This window comes from Schistocerca gregaria, chromosome 1 (assembly GCF_023897955.1).
Source record: "Schistocerca gregaria isolate iqSchGreg1 chromosome 1, iqSchGreg1.2, whole genome shotgun sequence".
Lineage (NCBI taxonomy): Eukaryota > Metazoa > Arthropoda > Insecta > Orthoptera > Acrididae > Schistocerca > Schistocerca gregaria.
Window position 1 is genome coordinate 301,211,516 of NC_064920.1, and position 8,674 is coordinate 301,220,189.

The window sequence follows — 8,674 nt, forward strand, 5'->3', positions numbered from 1 at the left end:
GAGATGTCGCTTGTAGTCGGATGAGAGATGTTTGATCATCTGACTGTGGATCCAATCTGGCCCAGGAGCTGTGTCGGGGCAAAGTGCAAGGACGCTGAGGAGCTCCCACTCAATAAATGGAGCATTATAGGGTTCACTGTGACGTTCAGTGAATGAGAGGGCTTTCCTTTCCATCTGCCGTTTGAGGGTGCGAAATGCTGGGGGATAATTTTCCGAAACGGAAGCTCATGCATACTGCTCAGCAAAGTGCGAAGCGAAATGTAGTGTGAGGAGGGTTATGAAAGAGGCGTTCAGTGAATTCTAAAGTAAAGTTCTATGTACTGACTTGGCAGAAAATCCTAAAAAATTTTGGTCTTATGTCAAAGCGATAGGTGGATCAAAACAAAATGTCCAGGCACTTTGTGACCAAAATGGTACTGAAACAGAGGATGGCAGACTAAAGGCCGAAATACTAAATGTCTTTTTCCAAAGCTGTTTCACAGAGGAAGACTGCACTGTAGTTCCTTCTCTAGATTGTTGCACAGATGACAAAATGGTAGATATCGAAATAGATGACAGAGGGATAGAGAAACAATTAAAATCGATCAAAAGAGAAAAGGCCGCTGGACCTGATGGGATACCAGTTCGATTTTACACAGAGTACGCGAAGGAACTTGCCCCCCTTCGTGCAGTGGTGGACCGTAGGTCTCTAGAAGAGCGTAGCGTTCCAAAGGATTGGAAAAGGGCACAGGTCATCCCCATTTTCAAGAAGGGACATCGAACAGATGTGCAGAATTATAGACCTATATCTCTAACGTCGATCAGTTGTACAATTTTGGAACATGTATTATGTTCGAGTATAATGACTTTTCTAGAGACTAGAAATCTACTCTGTAGGAATCAGCATGTGTTTTGAAAAAGACGGTCGTGTGAAACCCAGCTCGCGCTATTCTTCCACAAGATTCAGAGGGCCATAGACACGAGTTCCCAGGTAGATGCCGTGTTTCTTGACTTCCGCAAGGTGTTCGATACAGTTCCCCAGTCGTTTAATGAACAAAGTAAGAGAATATGGACTATCAGACCAATTGTGTGATTGGATTGAAGAGTTCCTATATAACAGAATGCAACATGTCATTCTCAATGGAGAGAAGTCTTCCGAAGTAAGAGTGATTTCAGATGTGCCGCAGGGGAGTGTCATAGGACCGTTACTATTCACAATGTACATAAATGACCTTCTGGATGGCATCGGAAGTTCACTGAGGCTTTTTGGAGATGATGCTGTGGTATATCGAGAGGTTGTAACAACGGAAAATTGTACTGAAATGCAGGAGGATCTGTAGCGAACTGATGCATGGTGCAGGGAATGGCAATTGAATCTCAATGTAGACAAGTGTAATGTGGTGCGAATACATGTAAAGATACATCCCTTATCATTTAGCTACAAAATAGCAGGTCAGAAAACTGGAAGCAGTTAATTCTATAAATTATCTGGGAGTATGCATTAGGAGTGATTTTAAATGGAATGATCATAGAAATTTGATCGTCGGTAAAGCAGATGCCAGACTGAGATTCATTGGAAGAATCCTAAGGAAATGCAATCCGACAACAAAGGAAGTAGGTTACACTACGCTTGTTTGCCCACTGATTGAATATTGCTCAGCAGTGTGGGATCTGTACCAGGTAGGGTTGATAGAAGAGATAGAGAAGATCCAACGGAGAGCAGCGCACTTCCTTACAGGATCATTTTGTAATCGCGAAAGCATTACGGAGATGATAGGTAAACTCCAGTGGAAGACTCTGCAGGAGAGAGGCTCAGCAGCTCGGTATGGGCTTTTGTTGAAGTTTCGAGAACATACCTTCACCGAAGATTCAAGCAGTATATTGCTCCCTCCTACGTATATCTTGCAAAGAGACCATGGGGATAAAATCACAGAGATTAGAGCCCAAACAGAAGCATACCGACAATCCTTCTTTCCATGAACAATACAAGACTGGAATAGAAGGGAGAACCGAAAGAGGTACTCAAGGTACCCTCCGCCACACACCATCAGGTGGCTTGTGGAGTATGGATGCATTGGTAGATAACACACCATTGATATTAATGCCAGTGACAACGGTCTGGGTCTTGTACTCACAAACACATCTGATCTTCGTCCAGACTTGGGAAGGTGATGTATGGCAGCCAATGGACAAGACGTATCTCTCCCAACATGCCTGTTTCTGACTTTTTATAAGCTGGCGAATGCAGGCACGAAGCTATTTGAAAACTAGTAGAAGCTCTACAGAAGGCTGCCACTTATGTTGCTGTATAGCTCGCCAATGCTTTTTAATGGCCTCAGTGATTTCTGGCAACCACCAAGGTACTGATGTTCACGAGGGGCACCCTAATGAACAAGGGATTCTGTTTTCCGCTGCATTAACGATCATTCTAGTGACCCACTCAGCTACCATATTGATGATACCATCTGAGGGAGATTCAATGGTGACAGCAGAGGTGAAAGCTTCCCAGTCTGCCTTGTTTAAATACCATCTTGGTAGATGTCTATGGGAATGGTGCGGGGGGAGTGACGGGAAGATAGGAAAGTGGTCACTACCACAAAAGTCATCATGGGCTCCCCAGTGGACAGAGGGGAGAACTCCTGGGCTGCAGAGGGATAAAACAATGGTCGATTATGTGCCACACTGAAATGTGTGGGAGCACCAGTATTTAAGAGGCAGAGGTTGAGTTGAGACAGGAAAGTTCTGACATCTCTACCTTGGACAGTGAGCATGGTGTCACCCCACATGGGGTCACGGACGTTAAAACTTCCCAAAAGTAGGAAAGGTTTAGGAAGTTGATGAATCAGTCACCCAATGTGTTCAGGGGTATTGCACCATCTGGAGGAAGGTATATGTTGCAGACAGTTATTTCCTGCACTCTATTTATCCTGACAGCCATAGCTTCAAGAGAGGTTTGAAAGGGCTCAGGTCCACTGCATACTGAGTTCAGGACATGGACACAAACTCCACCTGACACTCTAATATAGTCACTATGGTTCTTGTAATACCCCGTATAGCTGTGGAGGGCAGGGGTCTGCATTGCCGGGAACAAGGTTTCCTGGAGGGCAAAGCAGAAAGCAGGTGCAAAGCCTAACAGTTGCCATAGCTCAGCCCGGTGGTGGAAAAAACCAGAGAAATCCCACTGGAGAATGACATTATCATGAGGCTGGAAAGGCATGAAGCACTTAGGAGGCAGGTTACGCCTCAGGGGCACATGCTGCCACTGATTGAGTATTTGTATCCATTCCTGTTGTGGATTAGGCATCAGTGAGATCCAGTTCCTCGGGTGATACTAAGATTTCCAACTCATCCTCAGGTGCAGAGTCGGAGGGGAGTGGTGGTGGTGGGGTCACCGAAGGGTCCTATTTCTTAGCAGACTTGTTTGTTTGCTTGCCTTCTCTCTTATCTTTAGGAGCTTGCTGGGAGGACTTCTTCGAAGTAGCTTCAGGCACAGAGGAAGACTGTGAAGCTTTTCATCCAGCAGCTTTTGGCTCCTTTAGCCACTGGTGAGTGTCTGCTGTGCCATTAGTGGAGACCATGGGAGAGAGGGTTCCAAGGGACCCCTTCTGCACAAGAGGAGCCGGCAGAGGTTGTTGCTTCTCTGGTGTGTGTGGGGGCGGAGGGGGGAGGGGGGGGGGGGTGAGGGGGTGGGGACACAGTGTCCCTGCATTTGGAGGGGCATTGCTCCCAGAGCATTTCAGGGTCTTGTACTCCATGATTTTCCACTCCTTTTGGAGTGCAGTGCAGTCTTGTGAGCAGGGGGACTGTTGCTCTCCACAGTTGATACAAGTGGGAAGAGGGCACATGGAGTATCTGGAAGCAGTGGACATATGTAATCTTGATATGTGGCACTGGAAATGCAGTGAGAAGGCATGTGCCCAAATTTCCAGCACTTAAAGCACTGCATATGGGGAGGGTTGGTTGCTTGGTTGCTTGGGGAAGGAGACCAGACAGCGTGGTCATCAGTCTCATCGGATTAGGGAAGGAAGGGTAAGGAAGTCGGCCATGCCCTTTCAGAGGAACCATCCTGGCGTTTGCCTGGAGTGATTTAGGGAAATCACGGAAAACCTAAATCAGGATGGTTGGACGCGGAATTGAACCATTGTCCTCCCAAACGCGAGTCCAGTGTGCTAACTGCTGCGCCACCTCGCTCGGTTAGGTGGAGGGACATACGGTTTAATGTTACAGTGGTAAACCATTACCTTGACCTTTTCAGGCAATGAATCACCCTCAAAGGCCAAGATGAAGGCACCGGTAGCAACCCTGTTGTCTTTGGGTCCCCTGTAAACGTGCCAGATGAAATGAACACCCCACCATTACAGATTGGCATGGAGCTCATCATCAAACTGCAAGAGGAGGTCATGATGGAAAATAATCCCCTAGACCATGTTGAGGAGGCTTTTAGGGGGAGTGACGGAAACAGGAATATCACCCAGCTTGTCAGAAGCGACTAACACTTGAGATTGGGCTGGAGTTGCTGTCTGAATCAAGACTGCAATACTTCTCATCTTGGACAGCGCTGTGACTTCCCAAACTTATCCTCACAATGTTCAACAAAAAACTGAGGCTTTGTAAGTAGAAAGGAGCCTCATCCATTCTGCTACAGACTAAATACCAAGGTGAACATAACTCTCTTCTTTCTGTGGCCCTGTGTTCCTCCCATTATGTAGCGAGGGAGGGAAATGATTTACGGTCATATCTGCCAGCATTGTACTCGATCTTGCCCTTCTTAGAAACTGCTGGAGCCGTATGGTCACCAGCAAGAGATGACTTAGTCTGCTTCATTGCGGGTCATCTGCCCTGATGACACCGACTCCAATCAGGGGCTCTCCCCACGGACGCCACCCAGCCACAGCAAAGGATACTTGGCATGATGGCCATTGCTGGGAGTCCTGATGCCCCAGGAAGACAGACATCTACAACGTGGCATACATGGGGAGTTTACAGCTCAGGCATCAGTAGTGTGATCCCTGTGTCATCAGGGGGTTACCACCAAATGGGTACATGATGGCCCCAACACAACAGGCTGGCTACCATGCTGGATATTGGGTGCAGAGAAATCTGTTATTGTCATGGGGGCGAAAGAGGACAGGAGACAATGGAAGAAGATGACTTCCCCCTGAAAGTGTCATTTCCCAAATAATTGAATTACAGGTGGAGATCCAGAGCCATGACATGAGGTTCAGGAGATCGAATCTACAGGCACTATGGATAACTCGTGCACCATGTAAGGCATCCTTCCCCATATGGCCCATACTTCTGTAGAATTTGGAAAGTAGCAGGTCAAACCATAAAATGGGACCTGAACTTACAGGGCCGAACTGTGTGACATCCCTTTTAGTTGACTCTTATGACAGGCAGGAATGCCTCAGGCCTATGCTAGACCCGTAGGGGGCTCATGTTTTACTGTTGATAAAACAAATAATGCACTACACTAATTTGGATCACACTATAAAATAGGCATGTGAAATTCAACTTCAAAAATAATTTACTTTGTAATGGGGAAACAAATGACACTTTCTATTGCCACTGGTCATCGTAGGAAAGAGGTGATGGGCAGAATTTCTTTAGGGTGACTCTAGCTACAAGTTGCAAAAACGAAATTGCAAATATCTGTTGAAACACCAGAGCAAATGGGCCTGGCAATCCATAGGAGAGAGACCGTGTGTGAGTGTGTGTGTGTGTGTTTGTGTGTGTGTGTGTGTGTGTGTGTGTGTGTGTGTGTGTGTGTGTGTGCGTGTGCGTGTGTGTGTGCACTTATGTCAATGATATGAAAGGAAAATATCACAACTCCATCTGTCTGTGAAAGCCTCAGCTAGTAACCTATAAATCTCTTATCAGTAAGAGATTTGCAAGTACATGGATTTCTCTAATCTGCCAATAACTTACACTATATACTTACACAGGTTGCTTCTTCTGTAGCATTTAACAAAATGGAGTTGTGAGGTTTATTTATACAAACAACCAACATATATGTCATATATAATGCACCCATCTTTTTCTTCCCTCCTCTCTGCCTTCCCCATCCCCCTTTCTCTGTCCATCTCCTCATCACTCCTCTCTGTCAGTTCATTACCTCCACTCCCTCTGTTTGTGATCCTCCCCCCCCCCCCCCCCCATGCATTATTTGTCCATCCCATCATCGACCCCTCTCTTACCAACCATCCCCTTCCACTACCTCTCTCTGACCATCCCATCATTTATCCAGATCAACCTTCCACCAGAGTTTCTATCCACATTTGTAGCCCTTCCAAAATCTATCTTTAAAGCAGGCCCATACTGCTCCAACTCAACATTATCATCATGCAGGACAGCCTGTTCATTGGGAGCTGAAAAACCTGCTTTGCCAAGCAGGTGGGCAAAACATGGCAACAGCATATCCACAAAACAGGTACATCGAGCATGGTAGCCTATATGGCAGGGGCTTAAAAAGCATTCTCTCTCCCTCTCTCTCTCTCTCTCTCTCTCTCTCTCTCTCTAGCATCTTCTGACTTATGTGTCTGATACATATCACACATTACAACCTCCCCCTCTCCATGTGCATCTCTTTCTCACTCATCTACCTCTGTCCACCTTGTACACCCACTATTTTCTCTCCATCTCCTCCTCTACCCATCTCAACATCCCCCCCTGCCACACACCAGGCACACTCATTTATGTGCTTAGCACCTGGAAGTGAGTTTGATAAAGCAGGTTGGTGCTACTCCCACAATATGTGTATATGTCAAGGGCAAAATGCTTTGTTTCCTCATGATATGTAGGCTGCCTTAAAAAGCACATCAATAAAGCAGGCAGATAATACTCTAATCCAAGATGTCTGTTGAGCTGGGCAGTTTACACATCAAGGCTGAAAAACCACTTCTTGCACCTGATGTGTAGGCCGCCCTACAAAGCAGGTCAATAAGGCAGGTTGGCACTATTCCTACACATCACACCTGTTATGCAGGGCAGCCCATAGGGTAGGGGCTTAAAAATAACTTGTGTCTGTATCTCCGTAAATATTAGAGCTTGGGTGTTATAAGCTCCATGTCAGTCCTTTCAGGGCAAGGAAATTTTCTGTCACATTTGGACCACTTCAGTCCATGAGTCAGGAGAGAAGTTCTAAACATGGTGTATCACTCTGTGTAAAACCTACATCAACCTAGATAACGACCATTGGTCACAATAGTTGCAACCTTGTAATAGTATAATAGTTAAAGATTGAAACCTGTTTCTCATTTTTAGTCATCTATTTTGATGTAATACTGACATGGACGTATACCTTGTTTCTCTGCAGTATTACCACAATTTGCAGTACTGGGTGGGGGTTTGCATAACTTCCATGAGGTGACATTCTGGTCTGGAGTACGGCAGTGCCCCACTAAAAATCTCATTAGTTATATAAAACCTCAAGCTGTATATACAAGTGACGTTTCTCTGTTGATAAATATTGAAATACAACAAGTGATTGTACAGTGAGATGGAATACAAGTATTTGTTAAAGGAATAAGCATTTTATATTCCTTTCTATAAATAATAAAATTACTTGAAGAATCTAAGATTTCAGGAAAAGAACAATGGCAATGCTGACAAGAGTCAAAAGAGATGAGCCAGTGCCGTCCACAGAGAAAATTATTTCATGGGTGAAGCATTTCAGAAATGCAAGATAACAACAAACATATTAGTCTTTGGTATTAAGTTGCTAGTAGAATACAATTACTGTAACGTACATACATAAAACTGCAACCAGTCACTTTTTTGAATAGCTATTTATTATTTCATGAACCAGTTTTCGAATCCTTTTAGGTTCACCTTCACATGGTTTTCTGGAAGTTACATGCACACAGATCATGTCTAAGTGTATGAATTGATGTACCAACTGGCCACCAAAATGGAAGCAGACAGATGGACACTAACAGAAAAAACCCCCAGCATTATGCTAGAAATGGTGATGTAACTTCCATAAAACCATCTACATATACATTTACATCTACATTTATACCCCGCAAGCCACCCAACAGTATGTGGCGGAGGGCACTTTACGTGCCACTGTCATTACCTCCCTTTCCTGTTCCCGTTGCATATGGTTCACGGGAAGAACGACTGTCTGAAAGCCTCCGTGCACGCTCTAATCTCTCTAATTTTACATTCGTGATCTCCTTGGGAGGTATAAGTAGGGGGAAGCTGGCGAGCAAGCTACACCGCGATGCAGAGCGCCTCTTTTGCAGAGTCTGCCACTTGAGTTTGTTAAACATCTCCGTAACGCTATCACGGTTACCAAATAACCCTGTGATGAAACGCACCATTCTTCTTTGGATCTTCTATATCTCCTCCGTCAACCCGATCTGGTACAGATCCCACACTGATGAGCAATACTCAAGTATAGGTCAAACGAGTGTTTTGTAAGCCACCTCCTTTGTTGATGGACTACATTTTCTAAGGACTCTCCCAATGAATCTCAACCTGGTACCCGCCTTACCAACAATTAATTTTATATGATCATTCCACTTCAAATCGTTCCACACGCATACTTCAAGATATTTTACAGAAGTAACTGCTACCAGTGTTTGTTCCGCTATCATATAATCATACAATAAAGGATCCTTCTTTCTATGTATTCACAATACATTACATTTGTCTGTGTTAAGGGTCAGTTGCCACTCCCAGCACCAAGTGT